The sequence below is a fragment of the Chiloscyllium plagiosum genome, unplaced genomic scaffold, assembly GCF_037043375.1.
Source record: "Chiloscyllium plagiosum isolate Xiang-an unplaced genomic scaffold, Cpla_swu_hap1 HiC_scaffold_37, whole genome shotgun sequence".
Classification (NCBI taxonomy): domain Eukaryota; kingdom Metazoa; phylum Chordata; class Chondrichthyes; order Orectolobiformes; family Hemiscylliidae; genus Chiloscyllium; species Chiloscyllium plagiosum.
The window spans coordinates 8,105,605-8,133,228 of record NW_028270175.1 but is presented as its reverse complement, the minus strand read 5'-3'; the positions used below and the strand labels follow the sequence as shown (position 1 = coordinate 8,133,228).

General features: G+C 46.7%; 1 protein-coding gene across 1 annotated transcript in view; it reads left to right on the top strand.

The window, feature by feature from the left end:
* Positions 1-22,192: 22,192 nt before the first annotated feature.
* The window catches only part of h6pd (hexose-6-phosphate dehydrogenase (glucose 1-dehydrogenase)), an 83,432-nt gene continuing 78,000 nt past the window's right edge, over positions 22,193-27,624 (top strand). Inside the window, exon 1 of the mRNA XM_043676173.2 lies at positions 22,193-22,321. The gene's annotated coding sequence lies outside the window, so the exon portion shown is untranslated. The remainder of the gene's footprint in view (positions 22,322-27,624) is intronic.

The window sequence follows — 27,624 nt, the reverse complement described above, 5'->3', positions numbered from 1 at the left end:
GGGTCCGTTTGGAGGTGTCGGTGGATGATGCTTTCGAGGACAGAGGTGTTGGAGGGCATCATCAACCATGTGAGAGGGGAAATTGCGATCCTTAAAGAAGGAGGCCTTCTGGTGTGTTCTGTGGTGGAACTGGTCCTCCTGGAGCAGATGCGGCGGACGAGGAGGACTTTGGAATAAGCGAAGGTGGAGGAATTGGGAATAAAGGGTTGAGTTTCTGTATAATGTTCTGACCAGTTCATTTTCTGGGCATTCGGGTTCAAATCCCGCCACGCAGATAACGGAATGTAAATTGAATACAAAATCTGGAATTAAGAGTCTCACGATGACAATAAATCCATTGTCAATTTTTGGAAAAGCCCATCTGGTTCACTAATGCCCTTTAGAGAATGAGCCTGCCATCCTGACCTGGTCTAACCTACATGCAACTCCAGATCCACAGCAATGTGGTTGACCCTTAACTGCCCTCTGGGCAATTGGGGATGGGCATTAAATGCTGGCCCAGCCAGCAACACCCTCACCCCCTGAATGAATTTAAAAATAGTGTTCTTTAAAGTGCTGCCCAATTAAGTCCACTTCACACACCTTTACTGCATAGCTCTAGAAATCTCTCAATGTCTTACCTGGTGTAGCCCCTACCTCCAACCAATCAAAAACTAATGAACAGAACTCGGTTTTCAAAACTCAGTAGGTACAATGAGTTGGTGGTTTGATTCCCAAGTCAGTGGTTCAGATGGGGGAACCAGATGAGTCGATTTTTTTTAAGAGATGTACAGCATGGAAACAGACCCTTCGGTCCAACTCGTCCATGCCGACCAGACACCCCAACCCAATCTAGTCCCACCTGCCAGCACCCGGCCCATATCCCTCCAAACCCTTCCTATTCATAATCCCATCCAAATGCCTCTTAAATGTTGCAATTGTACCAGCCTCCACCACTTCCTCTGGCAGCTCATTCCATACCCATACCACTCTCTGTGTGAAAAAGTTGCCCCTTAGCTCTCTTTTATATCTTTCCCCTCTCACCCTAAACCTATGCCCTCTAGTTCTGGACTCCCCGACCCCAGGGGAAATACTTTGCCTATTTACCCTATCCATGCCCCTCATAATTTTGTAAATCAGCCACAGTGACTCTAGGCTAGCCACTGGCCCCTGCTGAGATCGTGCCTTTAACATAATGAAACATCTCAAACTTGGGTCAGGAGGATTTGATCTTGGTTGCGATGCCCAGCTCATACTCACTGACAAGGCTGACACAATGGGTGCTTTTGTGAAGTGATGGGTGCCTGGATTCTGTGACCTGTTGGCACCAGACTGATGAGGAAAAGAACAGAGAGTTTATTCAAAAAGCTCCTTCCTGTCTCCTGATGTCTTGTTCCTGCCTATTGCTGATTTGAAATCCTTGATCATGTATTTGAGGCATGCCATTTTAACAGAGGAACAATCTCCACATCACACTGAAGCCAGTGGCAAGTTGTGGTACGTACAAGAATTCAATTTACCTCAAAAAATATCATTGTATGTGATCTCTGACACTCTTCAAATTTCCCTCATCTTCTATTTTCAAACTTTTTTGTGCTCTTTGATTTTCAAATACATAAAAATAGTATGGTTGAGGCCTTCCCTTTTTGATACTGCAATGATCTGTGATCTTAATTAAATGGCTATCCTAACATAGAGAATCCTACCAGATGAGAGGGCTGCTCTCTCATTAAGACAGAGATGACGGATGGTGAGACTAACCTGAGGGTCACCACACCTCAAGGCAAGGGGAGAGGTTGAGAAGGAGAGTCCTTCATGGTAACCTCAGCCAGTGATGGGAATTGAACCCATGCTGTTGGCATCACACTGCATCTCAAGGCACTACAACATACAAGTTGTTGTTAAAGCATTCAACTTCTTTGGGAAGAGGAAGATAAGGTCACTGTTTCAACTTTCAGATCACATGGCAGATCCAAAGGGCCACCAGACGTGAAACATAAAACTTAATTTACCTCTGACTGCAGACACTGCTCGACCTGCTCAACATTGCCAGCATTTTCTCACTTAATTCCAGTCAGTTCCATTGGGGAGACCCAGCCACTTTTGATGTAACATTAATTTGCAAGTGAAACCTGTGGGCCAAAGCCCAATGTGTAACAAGAAAACATTAGTAATTTGCTGCTCAGATTTAAGGCTGTTCTCTGTGCACAAAAGTGAAACTTCCACTTTGTGAATGTTTATGGGCTTGAGACAACTTTATTCTGCTTTCCCTGTACTTTTGAGGTCATTATTGTCGTATCATATTTGTTGGTGCTTATAAGAAATTTATATGAAATATTTTTGGTCAATATTGCAACATAACGGTCAGAGTTGTTTTTTAAGTCGCACAAAGCATATTTAGAAATGTTCGGAAGCACATGCTGGATGCTGATTCATTAACTCAGTGTCTCTCTTCACAGATGCTGGCTTCTCCAGCAATTCTGTTTTGTTACAATTCCTTTTGCTTACTCATTCTTTCTGCTGGACATTCATGTGTTTAAAATGCAAAATAAACTATGTCATCAAAGCTAATAGGGTTGATATTCTTTATTTCTCTTTACATTTTAAGTTTCTAGTGTGTAGTGGTCTAATCTGAGCCAGAACAGTGATAGAAGTACTCAGCTGAACAAAGCAAACTTGGTTGAAAAAGAGGAAAATCGGTCAGTGTTTCTTCTCCCTGTTAACTATCCCCATGATCACAACCAATAACTGACCTCTAAACACTTAATTTCACTGTTTTCTCATATGTTTCTTACAAAATGTTTTTAAAGATATTTTGTACACTGTTAGCTATGATTAATCCTAATAACAAGATTACACTGTTGACTGGTCACTGGACTTGACATCTGCAAGAATCCTGTTTCATCATGAAAATTTAAACACACTGGGCCTAAAATTCCAAACTCTTTCGTTACCAAATGATAAACCAGAATTCTCATTCACGTGAGCATCAGTCTGAGGTTTTTACCCCCATGTCATGCAGGGTTGCATTATTTCCATGGTCAGGGGATGGGGTTTAATGGTGTTTCCCTAAACCACTCTTTTACAAAGCCTTCCATGATCACACCAGCTGACTCGCTCTCCAACCTCCCCCAGCCCTGTAACCGTCTGTGCTCCACCAATTCTGGACATGTGTGCACTCCAAATGTTATGCCATCTGCTATTAATGAACCTACTTTCAGTTACCCAGGTCCTGGAGCATCCTCTCCCTCCCTCTTTAAGAATGGTGGCTCAGTGGTTAGCACTGCTGCCTCACATCACCAGGGACCCAGATTCAATTCCAGCCTCCGGCAACTGCCTGTGTGGAGTTTGCACATTCTCCCTGTGTCTGTGTGGGTGTGCTCCGGTTTCCTCCCACAATCCAAAAATGTGCAGGTCAGGTGACTTGGCCATGCTAAATTGCCCATTGTGTGAGGTGCATTAGTCAGGGGTAAATATTGAGAATGGGTCTGGGTGGGTTATTCTTCAGAGGGTCGGTGTGGATTGTTGGGCCGAAGGGCCTGTTTCCATACTTTAGGTAATCTAATCTTAAAAATCTAACTCATTGATCAAGATTTTTCACAGCTATCACAACACCTCATTATGTGGCTCATATCATGGTTTATTATTAATTCCCCTGAGACAATTTACTGAATTAAAGGTGCTGTATAAAATGCAAGTTGTTGTGAGGCATAATTGACTGAAATCTGATGTAGCTTGAGTCTAAATATTCTTCAATCGTAGAGTAAAGAAAATTGATACTTTATGTTATCTTTTATCCTTAAGTTCTGAAGGTCTGCGAGACTGGACACCATCACTGGGAGCAGATATTTTCTAATTAATCTGTTCAGATGTGTTGTTACGCACCGTCTCAAGCAGATGGGTCTTGAACTCAGGTCGCCTGGCTCTGAGATAGGGCCACTACCACTGAACCAGGAGAACTCTTTTGCTGTGGACAAAGCAGAACTTTCAGCTGGGACTAGCAGAAGCAACAATGTAAAGATCAGTCAGATGGAATTCACATTGGGGCTTGGGAATTCTACTGGAACCTCACCTCCACTTCTGCCTTGCTGCTGGGAAGAGGTAGTGTTAGGCAAGCTAATGGAGCTAAGGTTAGAAAGTCTCCTGGCCCTGATGGAATGCATCCCAGGGTACTAAAGGAGATAGCAGGAGAAATAGCAGATGCACTGGTGGTAATTTTCCAAAATTCGCTGGCCTTTGGGGCAGTCCCAGCAGATTGGAAAACAGCAAATGTGACACCACTTTTTAAAAAGGGAGGTAACAAAAGATGGGGAATTATAGACCAGTGAGCTTAACTTCTGTAGTGGGGAAGATGCTTGAATCTATTATCAAGGAAGAAATAGCAGGGATCTTGACAGACGCAGAATGAGTTGATGAAGGGCAGGTCATGCTTAACAAATCTTTGGAATTCTATGAAGAGATTTCAAGCAAGGTGGACAATGGGGACCCAGTGGATGTGGCGTACCTAGATTTCCAAAAGGCCTTCGACAAGGTGCCCCACAAGAGGCTGCTGCATAAGATAAAGATGCATGGTATTATGGGTAAAGTATTAACATGGATAGAGGATTGGTTGACTAACAGGAAGCAAAGAACTGGAATAAATGAGAGCTATTCTGGCTGGAATCAGTGACTAGTGGTGTGCCTCAGGGATCGATGTTGGGACCACAATTATTCCTAATTTATATAGACGATTTGGAATTGGGATCATGTGTAGGGTGTCAAAGTTTGCAGATGACACTAAGATAAATGGCAGAACAAAGTGAGCAGAGGACTGTGAAACTTTGCAGAGGAAAATAGATACATTGAGTGAGTGGGCAAAGGCCTGGCAGATGGAATATGATGTTAATAAATGTGAAGGCATACATTTTAGTAGGAGTAACATAAAAAGGATTATTACTTGAATGGTAAAAAGTTGCAGGATGCTGCGATGCAGAGGGACCTGGGTGCCCTTGTGCATGAATCACAGAGGGTTGGTCTGCAGGTACAACACGGAATTAGGAAGGCAAATGGAATTCATTGCTAAATTTATTGCTAAAGGATTGAGTTTAAAAGCAGCAAGGTAATGTTACAGCTGTACAAGGTGCTGGTGAGGCCACACCTGGAGTACTGAGTGCAGTTTTGGTCTCCTTACTTGAGAAAGGATGTACCGACACTGGAGGGGGTGCAGGGGAGGTTACTAGCTTTATTCTGGAGTTGAGGGTGTTCCTTATGAGGAGAGACTGAGTAGACTGGGATTATATTCATTGGAATTAAGAAGAATGAGGGGGGATTCTTATAGAAAGATATAAATTGATGAAGGGAATCAATAAAATAAAAGTAGAGGGGATGTTTCCACTGGCAGGTGAAACTAGTACAAGAAGTCATAGCCTCAAGATTAGAGGAAGCAGATTTAGGACTGAATTGGAAAGGAACGTCTTCACCCAGAGGGTTGTTAGTCTATGGAATTCTTTGCCTAGTGAAGTAGTTGAGACTACTTCAGTAAACGCTTTTAAAGCTAAGGTAGATTGCTTTATTTTTGGAAAAATAAAGGAATTAAAGGATAAGGTGAGAGGGCGGGTAAGTGGAGCTGAGTCCATGAAAAGATCAGCCATGATCTTATTGAATGGGGGAGCAGGCTCGAGGGGCCGGATGGCCTACTCCTGCTCCTGGTTCTTATGAAGAGAATAGGCAATGGGACAGCCTTCTCTCTATTACCAGAAAATGTCAGTTTGGTAAGAAATGCTCATCGAACAATTCTTACGCCGCCTTCGCCTCCGCGCCTACTTCTTTAACCAAGACTCCCGCCCACCTTCTGACGACCCCTTCTCCCGCCTCCAACACACCCCATCCACCTGGACACCCCGTGCTGGCCTCCTACCTGCCCTCGACCTCTGCATAGCCAACTGCCGCCGCGATATTAACCGCCACCTGAACTCCCCCACCCCTCTCACCCACTCCAACCTCTCACCCTCGGAACGCGCAGCCCTCCACTCACTCCGTTGCAACCCCAACCTCACTATCAAACCAGCAGACAAGGGAGGCGCGGTAGTAGTTTGGCGCACCGACCTCTACACCGCTGAGGCCAAACGCCAGCTCGCAGATACCTCCTCCTACTGCCCCCTCGACCATGACCCCACCCCCCACCACCAAACCATCATCTCCCAGACCGTCCATAATCTCATCACCTCGGGGGATCTCCCATCCACCGCCTCCAACCTCATAGTCCCACAACCCCGCACCGCCCGCTTCTACCTCCTGCCCAAAATCCACAAACCTGACTGCCCCGGCCGACCCATTGTCTCCGCCTGCTCCTGTCCCACCGAACTCATCTCCGCATACCTTGACACAGTCCTGTCCCCCTTAGTCCAAGAACTCCCCACCTACGTTCGGGACACCACCCATGCCCTCCACCTGCTCCATGATTTTCGCTTCCCCGGTCCCCAGCACCTTATTTTCACCATGGACATCCAGTCCCTGTACACCTCCATCCCCCATCATGAAGGACTCAAAGCCCTCCGCTTCTTCCTTTCCCGCCGTACCGACCAGTACCCTTCCACAGACACCCTCCTTCAACTGACTGAACTGGTCCTCACCCTGAACAACTTCTCTTTCCAATACTCCCACTTCCTCCAAACGAAAGGAGTAGCCATGGGCACCCGCATGGGCCCCAGCTATGCCTGCCTCTTCGTAGGATATGTGGAACAATCCATCTTCCGCAACTACACTGGCCCCACCCCCCACCTTTTCCTCCGCTACATCGATGACTGTATCGGCGCCGCCTCGTGCTCCCACGAGGAGGTTGAACAGTTCATCCACTTCACCAACACCTTCCACCCCGACCTCAAATTCACCTGGACAGTCTCAGATTCCTCCCTCCCCTTCCTCGACCTTTCTATTTCTATCTCAGGCGACCGAATCAACACGGACATCTACTACAAACCAACCGACTCCCACAGCTACCTGGACTACACCTCCTCCCATCCTGCCCCCTGTAAAAACGCCATCCCATTCTCCCAATTCCTTCGACTCCGTCGCATCTGCTCCCAGGAGGACCAGTTCCAAAAACGCACATCCCAGATGGCCTCCTTCTTCAAGGACCGCAATTTCCCCCCCGACGTGGTCGATGATGCCCTCCACCGCATCTCTTCCACTTCCCGATCCTCCGCCCTTGAACCCCGCCCCTCCAACCGCCACCAGGACAGAACCCCACTGGTCCTCACCTACCACCCCACTAACCTCCATGTACAGCGCATCATCCGCCACCATTTCCGCCACCTCCAAACGGACCCCACCACCAAGGATATATTTCCCTCCCCTCCCCTATCAGCATTCCGTAAAGACCACTCCCTCCGTGACTCCCTCGTCAGATCCACACCCCCCACCAACCCAACCTCCACTCCCGGCACCTTCCCCTGCAACCGCAGGAGGTGCAAGACTTGCGCCCACACCTCCCCCCCTCACCTCCCTCCAAGGCCCCAAAGGAAACTTCCATATCCGCCACAGATTCACCTGTACCTCCACACATATCATCTATTGCATCCTTTGCACCCGATGTGGCCTCCTCTATATTGGGGAGACAGGCCGCCTACTTGCGGAGCGTTTCAGAGAACACCTCTGGGACACCCGGACCAACCAACCCAACCACCCTGTAGCTCAACATTTCAATTCCCCCTCCCACTCCACCAAGGATATGCAGGTCTTTGGACTCCTCCATCGTCAGACCACAGCGAAACGACGGTTGGAGGAAGAACGCCTCATATTCCGGCTAGGTACCCTCCAACCACAAGGGATTAACTCGGATTTCACCAGTTTCCTCATTTCCCCTCCCCCCACCCTGTCTCAGTCAAATCCATCAAATTCAGCACCGCCTTCCTAACCTGCAATCTTCTTCCCGACCTCTCCGCCCCCACCCCAGTCTGACCTATCACCCTCACCTTGACCTCTTTCCACCTATCACATTTCCGACGCCCCTCCCCCAAGTCCCTCCTCCCTATCTTTTATCTTAGCCTGCTGGACCAACTTTCCTCATTCCTGAAGAAGGGTTAATGCCCGAAACTTCGATTCTCCTGTTCCCTAGATGCTGCCTGACCTGCTGCGCTTTTCCAGCAACACATTTCCATCTCTGATCTCAGCATCTGCAGTCCTCACTTTCTCCTCAAAGAAATGCTTAAACCTCAGGTTCCATCCCAAATTCTGGTTGCCAAGGGACTGGAATTTAGCTCAGTTCCTAGACTTGTTAAAATTCATTCATAGGATGAGGGTGTCACTATCTAGGCCAGCATTTATAACCCATCCCTAATTACCCAGGGGCAGTTGAGAGTCAACCACGTTGCTGTGGGTCTGGAGTCACATGTAGGCCAGACCAGGTAAAGATGGCTGTTTCCTTCAAAGGCATTTGAAGCAGATGGGTTTTTACAACAATCAATTCATGGTCACCATTAGACTCTTAATTCCAGATTTTTTTTATTGAATTGAAATTCCACCATCTGTCATGGTAGATTTGAGCCCTGGTCCTCAGAACATTATCTGGGTCTCTGGATTAACAGTCCACTGATAATCCCTATGGTCTCCATTCTGTCACTGTGCCCATGGAGAGTTTAGAGGTAAGTGCCAGATGCTAGCTGTGAGAGCATGTCTTAGTAGTTTGTACTCGAAGCAAAATACTGCAGATGCTGGAAAACTGAAATAAAAACTAAGTGCTGGTGAAACTCAGCAGGTCTGGCAGCATCGAGGGAGAGAGAAACAGAGTTAATGTTTCAAGTCAAATATGCTTCACATGTGGATAGGGTGGTTAAAAAGACATTTGGAACACTTGCCTTCATTGTTCAGTCCTTTGAGTATAAAAGTTAGGAAGTCATGTTGAGGTTGTACAGGACATTGGTGAGGCCTCTTCTGGAATATTGTGTCCAGTTCTGGTCACCTAATTATACAAAGGATACTATTAAGCTGGAGAGGGTTTGGAAGAGATTTTCCAGGATGTTGCTGGGTATGGAAGGTTTGGTTCCAAAGAAGGGCTGAATATGCTAGAATTTTATTCGGTGGAACTTGAGAGGAGGTTGAGAGGTGACCTGATAGAAGTTTATCAAACAATGAGGGCTATAGGTAGGGTTCATGGGTGGTTGTCTTTTCCCAAGGATGGGGGATTTCAAGACTCGGAGGTGCGTCTTTTAAGGTGAGAGGAGAAATATCTTAAAAAGACATGAGGGGCAAATATTTTCCACAGAGGGTGGTTTGTATGTGGAATGAACCTCCTGAGGAAGTGGTGAATATGGGTACAATTACAACATCTAAAAGACATTTGGATAAATTCATGAATAGGAAAGGTTTGGGGAAGATGGGCCAGGAGCAGGCAGGTGGGACTAGTTTAGTTTGGGAACATGGTCGGCACGGACTGGTTGGACCGAAGGGTCCATTTCTGTGCTGTACGACTCTATCACTCTTCGTCAGAATAACACAGAGGAAATTCAGCAGGATGTTACCTGGATGGAACAATTTAGAGGCTGTAAAGAGGCTGGACGAGCTTGGTTGGTTTACTTTGAAGCCGAGAAGGCTGAGGCGGAGACCTGAGAGATGTATAAGGGGCATGGACAGGGGCGATAGGGACCATTCCCCTTAGTCGAAGGGTCAATCACAAGGGGCATAATTTTAAGGTGAAAGGAAGGAAGTTTACAGTGGATTTGAGGGAAGTTTTTTTCACCCGGAGGGCAGTGGGAATCTGGAATACACTGCCTGGGAGGGTAATTCAGACAGGAAACCTCATCATTTTTAAAACGTTGGAGGGTTTAAACTAATAGGCTGGGGCTATTTACCCTGGAACATCAGAGACTGAGAGGTGACTGTATAGAAGTTTACAAAATCATGACGGACATGGATAGGGTGAATAATCAAGGTCTTTTTCCCAGGGTCGGGGAGTCCAAACCTTGAGGGAATAGGTTTAAGGTGAGAGGGGAAGGATTTAAAAGGGACCTAAGAGGCTACTTATTCATGCAGAGGGTGGTGCCGGAGGAAATGGTGGAGGCTAGTACAATTAGAACATTTAAAAAGCATCTGGATGGGGAGATGAATAGGTAGGGGTTAGCGGGGTATGGGCCAAGTGCTGGCAAATGGAACTAGATTAATTTAGGATAGTTGGACAAGTTGAACTGAAGGGTCTGTTTCTATGCTGTACACCTTGATGACTCTGTGATTGTATGAGTACTTGAAATGTCATAACATTCGAGGCTGTGGGCCAACTGCTGGAAACTGGGATTAGTGTCGATAGATTGGAACAACCCTGATGGGCTGAAGGGTGTCTTCCGTCCTGCATGACTCTATGACTGAAGCATTCTTGAAATGTTAACTCTTTTTCTCTCTCCACAGATGCTGCCAGACCAGCTGAGTTTCTCTAGCAAATTGTGGTTTGCGAGCTGGTGAGGCCTGTACAACCTTGCTCCAATAATTGCAGGGTGAGGCTATATAAATGCAGGAGGTACTGTATGAATGCACATACTGATATGGGCAGTGCAGAGAGTGGCAATGAAAGCACACCATCTCGAGGCAACATCAGCAGCACCAGTGTTAACAGACAGACTGAGCTGGACTAGAGACTGGAAAGTACCCATTCATAATGAGGAATCCAGTTTGAACTTACGCTTTAAGTAATGCTACTGGAACAATGATGAGCTGACAGTATTCACAGCAAATCCTCCCATTGCAAAATCATTGTACAGATAATGGAATTCAGCCGCACAGCCAGAGAGCATTGGCCAAAGGTTAGATTCATGATTATAACTGCAGCTTGAGCTTTGCCTGGAGATGTTGCTGATGCAATGTAAAAGCACTAATTTTAGCATGAAGAATGTCTTTAAAAATGGTTTTCTTTGCAGAACAGCGCTGTACTGTCTTCTCAAAAACGGAAGCTGATCTTGAAACCACAACCTTGTTACTCAGAGGCACGAGATCCCCCAGTGAACCTTAGCGATCGATTGCTATCACTGACTCGCACACTCAGTGGGATGCAGTGAGTGTACCAATAGATAGATATCCCTCTGGAATATAACCCTGTGAACTTTGTTTCCTGATATACCTGCTGTGGCGACACTTGTTCCAATTTATTAAAGTTACTAATGTCAGTTCAGACTAAAATAGTTCTCCATTTGACAGAGGAAAACTGGGCAGCATGTTCCTTTGATCAGTTTTAGTGAGGAAATATTATTTCGAGAAACTCACCCAGAGAATGCTGGAGAGACCCAGCAGCAGAGAGAGAAACAGAGTTAACATTTTGAACCTGGTATGGTTCATCAGAACTCACACTGGAGGCATAACAGACTTGAAATTTTAACTCTGTTTCTACCTCCACAGATAACGTCAGACCTATAGAGTTTTTCCAGCAACTTCTGGTTTGGTTTCAGATTTCCAGGTGGAGGCTGATACAATTTTCCAACATTTAAAAGGCATCTGGATGGGTATACGAATAGGAGGTTTAGTGGGATATTGGCCAAATGCTGGCAAATGGGACTAGATTAGTTTGGGATATCTGGTTGGCATGGATGAGTTGGACCGAAGGGTCTGTTTTGGTGCTGTACATCCCTATGACTCTATGACTCTAATCTGTGGTAGTTTGTTTTCATTTCAATATTGTATAAAGTACAGTTGTGAATGGTACAATTATGAGATTTTTATCAGTGGTATTTCTCATTAAATGGACACAAGGAGCCTTCAAAACAAAATGGCTGCCTGAAGTCACCTGACCTTTTACAACTGTCAAGCTCCTAGAAGGGTCCAAGTGGATTACAAACAGACAAACCCAGATATTATATGGACCTTTTTTGAAATTCCATGTGCATTTCCACATGGGTGAACAGAAATAGACAGGGAATGCTTCCCTGGGGTTGCAAATAGCTGACTTCTGCTTCATCCAAACTGGAACAACAAGAACCATCCAAACTTATGGCAGAAACAGTTAAAAATTGATCACCTCGACGAAGAGACAATGAATGACCCTGTAACCTAGAATAAAATCATGACATGACAGTGTTAGGATAGCGAGGAGAAAGTGAGGACTGCAGATGCTGGAGATCAGAGCTGAAAATGTGTTGCTGGAAAAGCGCAGCAGGTCAGGCAGCATACAAGGAGCAGGAGAATCGACGTTTCGGGCATGGGTCCTTCTTCAGGAATGAGGAGAGTGTGCCAAGCAGGCTAAGACAAAAGGTAGGGAGGAGGGACTTGGGGGAGGGGCGTTGGAAACGCGATAGGTGGAAGGAGGTTAAGGTGAGGGTGATAGGCCGGAGTGGGGGTGGGGGCGGAGAGGTCAGGAAGAAGATTGCAGGTTAGGAAGGTGGTGCTGAGTCCGAGGGTTGGGACTGAGACAAGGTGGGGGGAGGGGAAATGAGGAAACTGGAGAAATCTGAGTTCATCCCTTGTGGTTGGAGGGTTCCTAGGTGGAAGATGAGGCGCTCTTCCTCCAGCCGTCATGTTGCTATGGTCTGGCGATGGAGGAGTCCAAGGACCTGCATGTCCTTGGTGGAGTGGGAGGGGGAGTTGAAGTGTTGAGCCACGGGGTGGTTGGGTTGGTTGGTCCGGTTGTCCCAGAGGTGTTCTCTGAAACGTTCCGCAAGTAGGCGGCCTGTCTCCCCAATATAGAGGAGGCCAAATCGGGTGCAGCAGATGCAGTCCAGACCAACCTCTGTAAGAGAGGCTATGTGATCCCCTATTTTCAGAACTTCCCAAGGAGTACATTTTAAAAAACATTTGGGAAGGGTTTAGAGGGATATAGATCAAATGCGGGCAATTCGAATGAGCTGACTGGGCACCATTTTCAGGATTAGTGGTGCTGGAAGAGCACAGCAGTTCAGGCAGCATCCGAGGAGCATCGAAATTGACGTTTCGGGCAAAAGCCCTTCATCAGGAATAAAGGCAGAGAGCCTGAAGCGTGGAGAAATAAGCTAGGGGAGGGTGGGGGTGGGGAGAAAGTAGCATAGAGTACGATGGGTGAGTGGGGGAGGAGCTGAAGGTGATAGGTCAGGGAGGAGAGGGTGGAGTGGATAGGTGGAAAAGGAGATAGGCAGGTAGGACAAGTCCGGACAAGTCATGGGGACAGTGCTGAGCTGGAAGTTTGGAACTAGGGTGAGGTGGGGGAAGGGGAAATGAGGAAACTGTTGAAGTCCACATTGATGCCCTGGGGTTGAAGTGTTCTGAGGCGGAAGATGAGGCGTTCTTCCTCCAGGCATCTGGTGGTGAGGGAGCGGCGGTGAAGGAGGCCCTGGACCTCCATGTCCTCGGCAGAGTGGGAGGGGGAGTTGAAATGTTGGGCCACGGGGCGGTGTGGTTGATTGGTGCAGGTGTCCCGGAGATGTTCCCTAAAGCGCTCTGCTAGGAGGCGCCCAGTCTCCCCAATGTAGAGGAGACCGCATCGGGAGCAACGGATACAATAAATGATATTAGTGGATGTGCAAGTAAAACTTTGATGGATGTGGAAGGCTCCTTTAGGGCCTTGGATAGAGGTGAGGGAGGAGGTGTGGGCGCAGGTTTTACAGTTCCTGCGGTGGCAGGGGAAAGTGCCAGGATGGGAGGGTGGGTTGTAGGTGGGCATGGACCTGACCAGGTAGTCACGGAGGGAACGGTCTTTGCGGAAGGCGGAAAGGGGTGGGGAGGGAAATATATCCCTGGTGGTGGGGTCTTTTTGGAGGTGGCGGAAATGTCGGCGGATGATTTGGTTTATGCCAAGGTTGATAGGGTGGAAGGTGAGCACCAGGGGCGTTCTGTCCTTGTTACGGTTGGAGGGGTTGGGTCTGAGGGCGGAGGTGCGGGATGTGGATGAGATGTGTTGGAGGGCATCTTTAACCACGTGGGAAAGGAAATTGCAGTCTCTAAAGAAGGAGGCCATCTGGTGTATTCTGTGATGGAACTGGTCCTTCTGGGAGCAGATACGGCAGAGGCAGAGGAATTGGGAATACGGGATGGCATTTTTGCAAGAGGTAGGGTGGGAAGAGGTGTAATCCAGGTAGCTGTGGGAGTCAGTGGGTTTGTAAAAAATGTCAGTGTCAAGTCGGTTGTCATTAATGGAGATGGAGAGGTCCAGGAAGGGGAGGGAGGTGTCAGCATGGACCAGTTTAGGCCAAAGGGCCTGTTTTTATGCTGTTTTACTCTATAACTTATACACTGAGGGACACCATCAGAGAGAGTTCTCCACCAAAGGCAGTACAAGGAGACAGACTTCCACCAGTCAACTGTCAATCTGTTAAAAGAGTCCAAGCAATCTGCAAATGCAATAGCTGCAGAATTAATGATGAACAAGAAATCTTCTCTCTTCCCTAAGTCTGTTTAGATTACTTACAGTGTAGAAAAGGCCCTTCGGCCCAACAAGTCCACACCACCCATACACACCAGGCATCTTCACATACCCTACATTTACCCCTTCACCTAGCACTACGGGCAATTTAACATGGCCAATTCACCTGCACATTTTTGGACTGTGGGAGGAAACCGGAGCACCCGGAGGAAACCCACGCAGACACGGGGAGAACGTGCAAACTCCACACAGTCAATCGCCTGAGGTGGGAATTGAACCCGCGTCTCTGGTGCTGTGAGGCAGCAGTGCTAACCACTGTGCCACCGTACCACCCCTGTTCTACTTACTGAGTCCATCTGTAAAAGCCACGTCCAATGATTTGGCTACAAATCCATCACAACTGTGGAATTTTTAAACCCTTTATTTCAGAAGAGAATATTCAAACAGATAACAGGCCTGCAACAATAGTAGTGTGATCTTTACTTCCAGCTTCTTTCAGGACCTACTTTTAACCTTTGACATCTGTGTACCTTTGTTCATAGATACATCTCCTTTACTTTGTAACTTGCAGCAATAGTTGTGTGTCATTATTGATAAACTGACAATTGATTTTGCTTAAAACTAAAGCAGCTTAAAACTACAGGTTGTTTTTAAACTGGGACACTGAGAATCCTGACAGAGCAATACAAATTCACAGACCATTCTGTGAAGATGCCTGGTATGTTCATTACCATTCTTATATTTTCACCAAAATTAGTAAAGGAGATAATCTTTCTACCTTAAGAATTTGTTCTCAAATTGATTGATTTTTCATATTTTACTAATATCATACATTAAGAGAGGTGGCAATTCAGTGAGCTGACAAACAGTGTGCTGCCCAGCTCCAGACTCCCACTGGTACTGTTACTTTATCAGTCCATTCTCATTCATTTCAGCCTCCATACATATTGTATAATTTATTTCCTCGTTATGTAAATTTCTTCCAATTTTTATAGCTCTTAATTTTATTTATAAGTTGTTTTGCTGGGACAGAGTCATATAAATGTACAGCATGGAAACAGACCCTTTGGTCCAACTTATCCATGCCGACCAGATATCCCAACCTAATCTAGCCCCATTTGCCAGCACCCGGCCCATATCCCTCTAAACTCTTTCTACTCATGATTCCATCCAGATGCCTTTTAAATGCTGTAATTGTACCAGCCTCCACCACTTCCTCTGGCAGCTCATTACATTCACGCACCACCCTCTGCATGAAAATGTTGCCCCTTTTAAATTTTTCCCCTGTCACCTTAAAGCTCTAGTTTTTTACTTCTCTACACTGGGAAAATGACCTTGTCTATGTACCCTACCCATGCCCCTCATAATTTTAGAAACCTCTATAAGGTCACCCCTCAGCCACTGACACTCCAGGGAAAACAGCCCCAGCCTGTTCAGCCTCTCCCTGTAGCTCAGATCTTCCAACTCTGGCAACATCCTTGTAAATCCTTTCTGAAACATATGGAACACTTTGCGAATTTGCATGTCATGCGTGTGAGCTAGTTGTTTTAAAAGTACCTTAAATTCCAAACAGTTCTGAAAAAATAATCTGGATCTGAAACATTAACTCTGTGTTCCTCTTTCACAACAGGTGCAGGCCAGACCTGTTGAGAATTCCCAGCATTTTCTGTTTCCACTTTTTGTTTCTTTCTGTTTTTTTTTCAAAAAAAAAATCAAAAGCTTTCTAAAAGCCCAGAGTTCAAGTTGAACATGACATAAAGTGTATTATGGTACACAAGGTGCCTAACTACACTAGCAATTACAGCTTATATTTAAATTTACTTTTCATGTTTCAGACGTTTTATAAAGTTCCAAGCTTTACTGTCTCCCTTAAAATGTACACTTAGGCTTTATTTTCTGCCAGCATGCAATACCTGGTCTTGAACAGATGTTTATACAGTAAGGTTTGGGCAGATGAAAAGGACCTTTCACAGCTGCTCTTACTCTGTATCTATCTGAAAGGTATCTCTTCATATTTCCGGCAAGTTGGCAGCAGAGTGGGTCAGTCCATGGAGCTCCTCTGCTCTACTTGTTCTCTTGTTTTTTTTCCCTCTCCTTTTAGCAGTCCTGGAGCAGCATGCAGGGAAACAGTTGCCAGGGGATCCCGAGTCCCAGAGCAGTGCATGGGGAAGCACATCCCAGAGCAGTGCAATGTAGCTGGGTGCTGGTGCGGAATGGACTGGAGGCTTGGAGTGGAGTGGAGTGGAGTGGGACAGTTGATAGACTGGGGCCTGGCGAGGATGGTCAGACTCCTGAGCTACTGCTATTTGAAATTCTTTACCTGACTGTAAAGTCAATCCTTCAACTATGTGATAAATATTTTATTTCTAACTTTTTATTAGACACTGTAAGTAATGCTATTACTTTTCCTTTTGTTCCTCTTTTGAATCAAAGATGTGTACTTGTACCTAAGATGCGCCATTAAAGGCAGCCATTGTAAAAATGCTTCACTGTACCCCAATATTAGCGTACACGTGACAATAAGAGATATTCTATTCTATTCTACTGCAGCCAACTTATGAGCCAACAGTAAGTCCCCTCTCTAATACTTCATGCTGACTCTTCGTCCGAATAACAACTCATTTTGAGAAACATTTTGTCTTCATTACACAACATTTTGTTTTTGTTTTTGTTACAGGTCAATAATGAATGATTTAAAATAATTTCCTGTTCCTTTGGCTGAAACTAACTGTATTGATGTTAGCTTATACGCAAATCTTGAAACCACCCTTGACTACTCAAGAGTTAATACAGTAGTATTTATATTATTAAAGCAATTTGCCAAGCTCAAGACAATTGTAAATGTGTAAATCTGCTATAAACATTAATCGGATTGCTCCTTTTCTGTTACCTAAGAATGTAAAGCTGCAAAGAAGTGGCTCAACTCAATTTGGCAGGTTCTGAAGAGATTAGCTTTGATAATTTATCTAGGTGTTACCATGGAAACTAAACAGCCTAATTTCTATTCCCCCAAGTACAGAATGAATAACCTAAAATCTAATCATTTAAAGTTCATACATCTAGGCTAGCAGCAATTTAAGTCATTTCACACAGAATGCCATACTTCATGTTTGATTTACCATTTCAAATGACAACTTCCTGACAGTACATAATACTTAGTTTAATACTATACCAAGAAGTTCACTAATTGTACTTCCACCTGACACATCAAATGCACTTGCAACTGTACTAACTTAATCATTAACCAGATGCAATAAAAGTAAAACTATTGTTAACAAATTGAATAATTGTAGAGAAATGTTTAGCTGCATCAGATATAGTGGCTGACTTTACCCTGGTCAATCATGGAGATATAAAGAAAGCCTTGGATTTATTTAATACTTTTTGCCAGGTATCTCAAAGCATGCACAGCACACTTGCATTTCAGTCCTAACCTGTCCAAGACAAAATGCTCCAACTCCTCTGAGTTTTCTAACAACAAGCAACCAAAATGTGGGTTGATCATGGAAGGGCTCAGGAACGGCAGATGGATTTTAATTTAGATAAATACGAGGTGCTGCATTTTGGAAAAGCAAATCAGATCAGGGTGGCATGGTGGCTCAGTGGTTAGCATTGCTGCCTCACAGCACCAGGGCCCGAAGTTCAATTCCTGTCTTGGGCAACAGTCTGTGTGGAGTTTGCACATTCTCCCCGTATCTGCATGAATTTCTTCTGGGTCCTCCAGTTTCCTCCCACAGTCCAAAGATGTGCAGGTCAGGTGAATTAGCCATGCTAAATTGCCTGTAGTGTTAGGTGCATTAGTCGGCATAAATGTATGGGAATGGGTCTGAGTGGGTTGCTCTTCGGAGGGTCGGTGTGGACATGTTGGGCCGAAGGGCCTGTTTCCATACTACTGTGTAGGGAATCTAATCATGTTACAACCAATCTTTTAAAGTGTAGATACAGTCATAGGAAACACAGCAGCCTATTTCCACACATCAAGCTCCCACATCAAGCCAGTGATGGGATCATGACTAGATAATCCATTTTTATGGATTATATCTGTCAAAATGAATTTCCTCCATTTATTAAATAAGTTACAGTCCTTATCAAAAATGTTTGGCAAACTCTTTTTCACATGGTGTTATCTTTGCACACTGACATCACAGGCAAGTGGCACAACAATTATATTTTGTGGCAGTTTACGTGATGGTGATCTGTTTTATAAACGAGAAACTTTAAATAAAATTCAAAGACCTATTCCTTTCAATGTGGTACCTGTCCAAAAATCTCAGGAAAATGTAGATTTCTAAGATTTAATGCAGGAAACCTGATTTGTTACTCCCTCTGGCATCCTTAATAACCAGAATTGGTTAACAACATTAACAGGAATTTGGAAGGTTCTTATAATTGAATACATAATAAAGAGCAAATCAAGCCATATTTCATCCCTGCTCCAGAACAATGCCAATATGGTTTAATGCAATCCCCAATTACCCAATTCCTGTGGTTTTATTGGCATTATGTTTGCACACTTTGTCCCTTTATCACTTCAAGTGCTTCAAAAACTTCTCAAATATTGTGTTTGTTCCTGCATGTACCATACTTTAAGGCAATGAGTTCCAGATTCTCACCAGCCTCTGAGTGAAAAAGTCTTCCTGAAGTTGGTTGAGCTGTCTGTTTCTGTGTTATAACACCGACAAGGGTGGGATGAGATCCAATTTCTTCTCCGAAAGAGCCTATAAAGATTATAAAGCCCCCAACACTCACCATCGACATACAATTACGTGTTTGAGATTATAGGACAACCTGTATCTGTAGCCAGCAAGGAACATGTATCTCTGGCACAGTGGCTTAGTGGTTAGCATTGCTACCTCACACTGCGAGGGAATTGGGTTTTATTCCAACATTGGGTGATTATTTGTGTGGTGTTTGTATGCCCTCCCTGTGTCTACCTGGATTTCCTCCAGGTGCTCCAGTTTCCTCCCACAGTCCAAACATGTGTGGGTTAGGTGGATTGGCCATCGTGACCAGGGATGTGTGCGCTGGATGGATTGATTAGCCATGGAAAATGCAGAGTTACAGGGATGGGTGGAGGGGGGTGAGTCAGGGTGCGATCTCCTTCGGAGAGTTGGTGTGGATTGATGGGCCAAATAGCCTGCTTCCACGCTGTAGGGATCCTAGGATACTGTATAACAGTGACTACACTGAATAAATACTTCATCAGATGTAAAGTGCTTTAGATCTTCTCAAGGCTGTCAGGGGTGCTATAAAAATTCAAGTTTTCCTTTATTAGAAATTGGCTTAAAAGAAAGCATTAAAATGTGTTATATAACTTGTTGGTCCCTTTCTCAAGTTGCTGTGCTTGCATTTCAGTCCTAATCTGTCCAAGACAAAATGCTCCAACTTCTCTGAGTTTTCTAACAACAAGAAATTGAAATGTGGGTTGATCATGGAAGGGCTGAGGAGTGGCAGATGGAGTTTAATTTAGATAAATGCGAGGTGCTGCATTTTGGAAAGGCAAATCAGAGCAGGACTTATACACTTAATGGTAAGGTCCTGTGGAGTGTTGCTGAACAAAGAGACCTTGGAGTGCAGGTTCATAGCTCCTTGAAAGTGGAGTTGCACGTAGATAGGATAGTGAAGAAGATACTAGATTAGGTTGGGATATCTGGTCGGCATGGACGAGTTGGCCTGAAGGGTCTGTTTCCGTGCTGTACATCTCTATGAATCAGTACCTTTGTGTTTAGTATAAGCATCCAGGCAAATCAGGACAGTGCTGGCAAAAAGTGTCCAGGCACAGCAGGGTTTCCCAAAGTGGGAACTGAAAGAACTGCGATACTGGAGACCCCAAGCCATTGACTGCACTTAAGAGATAGATAGGTTCTTGATTCGTAAGGGTATCAATGGATAAAGGGAAAAGGCAGGAGAATGGCTCGAGAAACGTATCAGCCATAATTGAATGGCAGAGCAGACTCAATGGGCCAAATGGCCTAACTCGACTCCTATATCATCTGGTCGAATGGATTTGCAGGCCCTGAGACCTTGAGAGCTCCTGTGAAGCTCTGACTGATCTGTAACAGCTGTACTCCCCCTTTAACAGGCCCTGCACTCAGTAACCAACTCCCTGCGGTCTCTCCAGCCTCCCACTGAGAAACTTTGACAATTTTGAAGTCTCAAAATGGGTCACAGGGAAGAAAGTTCGAGAAACTATCAGACAGAGGATCTTGATGAATGGCATTTTGGGTTCTAGGGGACAAATGGCCTACTCCTCTTCGAATCAACCAAATAGATTTCATTTCAAGTCTGCATGGTTCTTAAACTGTAGATGGTTCCGGTTATTTCTCATCTTGGGAGGACAGACAGAGGAATGCTGAGGATCTACTCGGCTGGAATAAAGGGAACAGAATACAAGAAGAGAGCTCTAATTCTGAAGAAGAGAGTCGTACAGCACTTTCTGTCCAACCAGTCCATGCCAACCATAATCCCAAACTGAACCAGTCCCACCTGCCTGCTCCTGGCCCATATCCCCCCAAACTGTTCCTATTCATGTATTTATCCAAATGTCTTTTAAATGTTGTAATTGTACCCACATCCACCACTTCCTCTGGATGTCCATTTCACACACAAACATTTGCCCCTCATGTCTTTTTTAAATCTCTCTCCTCTCATCTTAAAAATGTGCCCCCCTTGTCTTGAAATCACCCATCCTAGGGAAAAGATACCTGCCATTAATTCTACCTACACCCCTCATTATTTTATAAACCTCTATATAAGGTTAACCTGCAACCTCCTGTGCTCCAAATAAAAAGACCCAACCTATTGGTCAGAGCAGTGAGTACAGGAGTTGGGAGGTCATGTTGCAGCTGTACAGGACATTGGTTAGGTCACTTTTGGAATGTTTCGTGCAGTTCTAGTCTCCTTATCTATTGGAAGTATGTTGTGAAACTTGAAAGGGTTCAGAAAAGATTTACAAGGATGTTGCCAGGGTTGGAGGATTTGAGCTAAAGGGAGACGCTGAACAGGCTGGGGCTGCTTTCCCCGGAGGAGACTGAGGGTGACCTTATAGAGATTTATTAAATCATGAGGGGAATGGACAGGATAAATAGATAAGGTATTTTCCCTGGGGTGGGGGAGTTAGGTGCATTAGAAGCACCTAACTGTCCCTTAGGTGCGGCACGGTGGCTCAGTGGTTAGCACTGCTGCCTCACAGCACCAGGGATCTGGATTCGATTCCCGCCTTGGGCAACTATCTGTGTGGAGTTTGCACATTCTCCCCGTGTCTGCGTGGGTTTCCTCCGGGTGCTCTAGTTTCCTCCCACAATCCAAAGATGTGCAGGTCAGGACAATTGGCCGTGCTAAATTGCCCATAGTATTTGGTGCATTAGTTAGGGGAATGGGTCTGGGTGGGTTACTCTTTTTGAGGGTCAGGACAGACCTGTTGGACCAAATGGCCTGTTTCCATACTGTAGGGAATCTAATCTATCCAGCCTTTCTTTATAATTCAAACCTTTCTTCCCTGCAACATCCTGGGAAATCTCTGAACCCCTCTCCTGCTTAATAATATTCTTCCTAGATCATATTGTATTCTTCTTTCTGTTCCACAAAAGCTGCTCAGACCCGCTGAAATTCTTCAGCAGTTTCTATTTGTATTTCAGAGCTCCAGAAATGTGCAGGCCAGGTAAACTGGTCATGCCAAATTGCCCACAGTGTTAGCATTAGTCAGGGGTAAATATAGAGTAAGAGGAATGAGTCTGGGTGGGTTACTCTTCGGAGGGTTGGTATGGACTTGTTGGGCCGAAGGGCCTGTTTCCACACTGTAGGGGAATCTAATCTAATCAGTATTTTCTGTTTCAACCAGATAATGCAATTGGCCAAGCTACATAACACAGAAGCTACGGTGTAAAGGCTGCATGTGAATAATGAAGGGAAACTTCCAACACATGGAACAATTTCTCAAAGGCAGAGAGAGAAACTATTTCCTCTTGCTGGCCGGAAGCAGTCGTCAGATGATGTTTAGTGGTTGCACCAATCCCTGGCGCTGTGGCGAGAATAAGGAAGTGCGGGACTTAGCAGGTTAGTGCAACATTTTAGTTTTTATTCCAGCCCTCCCTTTGTGTTTTGCGATGTCGGTTCGGTGGGATTGGGAAGCTCAGGTTTACACGTTCCATGCTCAGAGATTGCAATGAGGTCCCGGCGTCAGATGAGAAACGTTTCGAGTTCTTGCTGATGGAAACCAATAGGAGTTTGGATACAAATTGTGAACAATTGAAACACTGTCGCGATTTGCTGCCTCGGCTTAAATCTGTAAAACGCCGTGCTCCTCACCCTGTGATCGTGGCTACATTCTAGTCCATTGCAGTTTTGCTTTAAGGATAGGGATGCAACTCAGATCCATGGTGCACAGGGGTGACCTCCCTCCTCCCTCCTCCTCCTCCTCCAAGGAGAGGTCGCAGACAGGAGAGATGTTTACCTTGTAGGTGTGACCCTATTAACAGAACAGGATATATCTGACATGTTCAACGTGTCTTTTCTCCCCATGGACACTGCGCAAGCTTCCAGCATTGCCTGTTTCCGTTTCAGATTCACCTTTTTCTTTCACAAAGAGAATGCAGCACGGGGTGGAACCGCGACTCCATGTGTCTGGGTTAAACACGTGGCCAGGGTTGAAATTCACTAGCTTTCCCTGATGCAGTTTCAAAGAGTGAGCTCCTGTGCTGTCCCTGTTTGTAAAGAAGTTTTATTAACTATCAGAGTTACTAATCCCAGGATCCTGCCAATCTCTTTGGTCACTACTCGAAGTGAGAAGCACCCCTTACCACACACCCAGTGCAGCTCCTGCTGAGAACCAGTGTTCAATCTTATAAATATCAGCCTATTGCAATGTGGTCACCACAGGAATTCTCCCACTCTTACCTCCTGCCATAACTGGATCAGGAGGTTGGCTATGTGACTGTGAACACAGAGCTTCTGGCTCAGAGGCAGGGACATTACCCACTGCAGCACAAAATTTCCTATCCTAGCCTATCCCTGACTCACTAAACCCACGTCAGCCTTACTGAACTTATCATGTGTCATTGTCACTTACCAACTCTCTCCTGGTTGCGGCACTCACACCTAGACCAGCAATGAGGACCTGGGCATGAGGTGAAGGTGGTAATTCTCAGACCTGTACCTGCACCAAAATCCTTGGTGCTCCCATCTCCTCTAACTTCATTATAAGCAATTTTTAATCATAGAATCCCTACAGAGTGGAAACAGGCCCTTTGGCCCAACAAGCCCACACCAACCCTCCGAAGGGTAACCCACCAAGACCCACTCCCCTAGCCTATATTTAGCCCTGACTAATGCACCTGACCTGCACATCCCTGGGCAATTTAGCATAGCCAATTCACCTAACCTGCACATCTTTGGACTGTGGGAGGAAACCAGAGCACCCGGAGGAAACCCACGCAGACACGGGGAGAATGTGCAAACTCCACACAGACAGTTGCCCAAGGCTGGAATCAAACCCAGATCCCTGGTGCTGTGAGGCAGCAGTGCTAACCACTGTGCCACCCCTGTTATGGGAAATGGATATTTCGCATCAGTGTGCTGGAAGATACTTAGAACATCCCATTAATACTAAAGGATGCAGGGGAGGAATTATTACCATGACCATCACTAGAGAAATAGCATTAGAAAAACTCATGGGGTTGAAGGTAGGTAAGTCCCGTGGTCCTGATGGCTTGTGTCTGAGGGTTTTAAAAGATGTGGCTGCAGCGGTAGTGGATGAATTCGCTGTAATTTACCAAAAGGTTCTTGGATTCTAGGCAATTGGCAGAGGGTTGAAAAACTACCAATGTGACACCTTATTCAAAAAGGGAGGGAGGCCAATTCATCTAACATCTATTGCTGGAAAAATGTTGGAGTCAATTATTGAGGGAATAATAGCAGAACATTTGGAAAATTTCGGGTTGGCAACCAGTAACCAGTGCCATTTTGCAGGGATTAGTGCTGGGACTGCAACTAATGACAATATATATTAATTATTTGGAGGGAGGAGGCAAATGTACTGTAGCTAAATTTACAGACAACACCTAAATAGGTGAAAAGACAAATTGTGAATGAGGTACAAGCAGTTTACAAAGAAACATCGATTAATAAGTGAGCAAAAAGTTTGCGAATTGACTATAATGTGGGAAAAAGTGAAGTTGTTCACTTTGGAAAGAACGACAAAAAGCAGAATATTAATCAACTGGAGAACAGCTGCAGAAAGTTGCGATACAAAGCGACTTGGGAGGGGTACTTGTACACAAAACACAGAAAGCTAGCACGCAGGTGCAGCAGCTAATCAGGAAGGTTAATGGGATGTTGGCCCTTATCTCAAAGGGCTTAGAGTATAAGAGTAGGGAAGTCCTACTGCAAATGTACAAGGTGCTGGTGAGAGCACATCTGGAATACTGTGTGTAGTTTGGCCCCCTTCTTTGAGGAAAGATGTCCTATGATTGGAGGCAGTTCAGAAAGGGTTCACTCAGATTAGGATTCTACTCTCTGGAGTTCAGAGGAATGAGAGGTGATCTTATTGAAATACATCAGGTTCTTAAGGGGTTTAACTGGGGAAATGCCACGAGGATATTTCCCCTCATGGAGAGTCCAGGATTAATGGGCTAATTCTCACAATAAACAGGTACAAATTTAAGACTGAAATAAGGAGGAATTTTTTTCTCAGAGTATTGTGAGTCTTTGGAATTCCTTGCCACAGAGAGCTATCGATGTATTTAAGGCTGACATAGATGCTAGATCAGACGGGGAAATCGCAGGAAAGTGGACGTGAGGAATATTGCATCAGCCAAAATCCCCTTGAATGGCTGAGCTGGCTCAACAGTCCAGTCCTGTTCCTATTTCTTATGGTCTAAACCTTTCCTATTTTTAAGAGCCTCCTTGAAGCACATCTCTTCAATTGTGCCTGTGATCACCTCATTATTTCACAACTGTTCAGACTCTGAGAAGCTTCTTGCGAGGTTCACTGAAGAAAGTTGCAAGTTACCTACAGATCATTTTCGTACTCTGTGTTCCTGTTTATGCAATTACTCATACAAGCTTACATTTACAAACATGGCTATTGCAGGATTTAACTTTATCTTATGTTCACATGTATTGATTTGATTGGCACATTTGGGGGATGAGGAAGTTGTGATGTATAAATGGATTTCAGAGACTGCCAAGTTTATTATTTCCTCTGCTTTAATATTTCCCCAGGTTTGCTGCTTCTTGTCGATCTTTCTGTGCTAAACTGCTTGCATCTTGTCATTGGCTAGTATTTTTTTGAATGAATGAATGATTTATTTAATGCCACATATATCTTGAAGATACAGTGAGAAATGTTTTGTCGCCACAGTCCAGCGCCATTTTGAGCTACAAACAGAAAAAGGAGAAATTACCGAAATAGGACGTCATCTACTGTTCAAGTTGGGGTCTCAAGCGCAGCTCCAGGGCTTCTGCAAGGTCTCTGGGAGGTGTTCTCACTCCTGGAACAGCAACAATGATGCCGATGCTTCAGTAAACCCCAGACTCTGTCCACATGTCTCCAGTCTGGGCACTGCTGCCGCCGAGAGTCCAGGCCCCGGGCCTAATGCTGCCAAGAGTCCAGGCCCCGGGCCTAATGTCGCCGAGTGACCTGGTTCTGGGCCCAATGCAGCTGAGATTCCGGGCCCCGGGCCCAAAGCCACCGAGAGTCCAGGCCCCAGTCCTAATGCCGCCGAGAGTCCAGGCCCCAGGCCCACTGCCACCGAGAGCCCAGGCCCTGGGCCTAATGCTGTCTAGAGCCCAGAGCCCAGGCCCAGTGCCGCCTAGAGCTCAGGCCCTGGGCCAAACACCACTGAGAGTCCATACCCCAGGCCCAATGTCACCGAGAGCCCAGGCCCTGGGTCTAATGCTGCCTAGAGCCCAGAGCCCAGGCCCAATGCTGCTGAAAGCCCAGGGCCCGGGTCAAACACCGCTGAGAGTCCGGACCCCAGGCCCAATGCCCACGAGAGTCCAGAGCCCGGGTCAAATGCGGCCGAGAATCCAGGACCCAGGCCAAACACTGCCGAGTATTCAGGGCCTGAGCCAAACACTGCCGAGAGTCCAGGGCCTGGGCCGAGTGCCGCCGACAGTCCAGGGCCTGGGCCAAACTTCACAGAGAGCCCAGGGCCCAGGTCAAATGCCGCCGAGAGCCCAGGGCCCGGGCCAAGTGCCGCCGAGAGCCCAGGGCCCCGGCCAAGTGCCGCCGAGAGCCCAGGGCCCCGGCCAAGTGCCGCCGAGAGCCCAGGGCCTGGGCCAAGTGCCGCCGAGAGCCCAGGGCCTGGGCCAAATGCCGCCGAGAGCCCAGGGCCTGGGCCAAATGCCGCCGAGAGCCCAGGGCCTGGGCCAAATGCCGCCGAGAGTCCAGGGCCCGGGCCAAATGCCGCCGAGAGTCCAGGGCCCGGGCCAAATGCCGCCGAGAGACCAGGGCCCGGGCCAAATGCCGCCGAGAGTCCAGGGCCTGGGCCAAATGCCGCCGAGAGTCCAGGGCCTGGGCCAAATGCCGCCGAGAGTCCAGGGCCCGGGCCAAATGTCGCCGAGAGACCAGGGCCTGGGCCAAATGCCGCCGAGGGTCCAGGGCCTAGGCCAAATGCCGCCAAGAGTCCAGGGCCTGGGCCAAATGCCGCTGAGAATCCAGGGCCCGGGCCAAGTACCGCCGAGAGCCCAGGGTCCGGGCCAAATGTCGCCGAGAGCCCAGGGTCCGGGCCAAATGTTGCCGAGAGCCCAGGGTCCGGGCCAAATGCCGCCGAGAGCCCAGGGTCCGGGCCAAATGCCGCCGAGAGCCCAGGGTCCGGGCCAAATGCCGCTGAGAGTCCAGGGCCCGGGCCAAGTGCCGCCGAGAGTCAAAGACCTGGACCTAATCCCACCGAGAGTCATGGGCCTTGACCTAATGCAGCCAAGAACCCAGGCCCTGAGCCAAATGCCGCTGAGAGTCCAGGGTCCGGGCCAAATGCTGCTGAGAGCCCAGGGCCAGGGCCAAATGTCATCGAGAACCCAGGCCTCAGGCCTTATGCCGCCGAGAGCCCAGGCCCCGGGCCTTATGCCGCCGAGAGCCCAGGCCCCGGGCCATATGCCACCGAGAGCCCAGGCCCCAGGCTTTGTGCCGCCGAGAGCCCAGGCCCCGGGCCTAATGCCGCCGAGAGCCCAGGCCCCGGGCCTAATGCCGCCGAGACCCCAGGCCCCGGGCCTAATGCCGCCGAGAGCCCAGGCCTTGGGCCTAATGCCACCAAGAACCCAGGCCCTGGGCATCACTAGGAGTCCCATTTTACAACGCCGACGCTACAACCACTGTATTGCTGACCTCGCTCCAGCCTCGAAGATGAAGAAAGTATGAA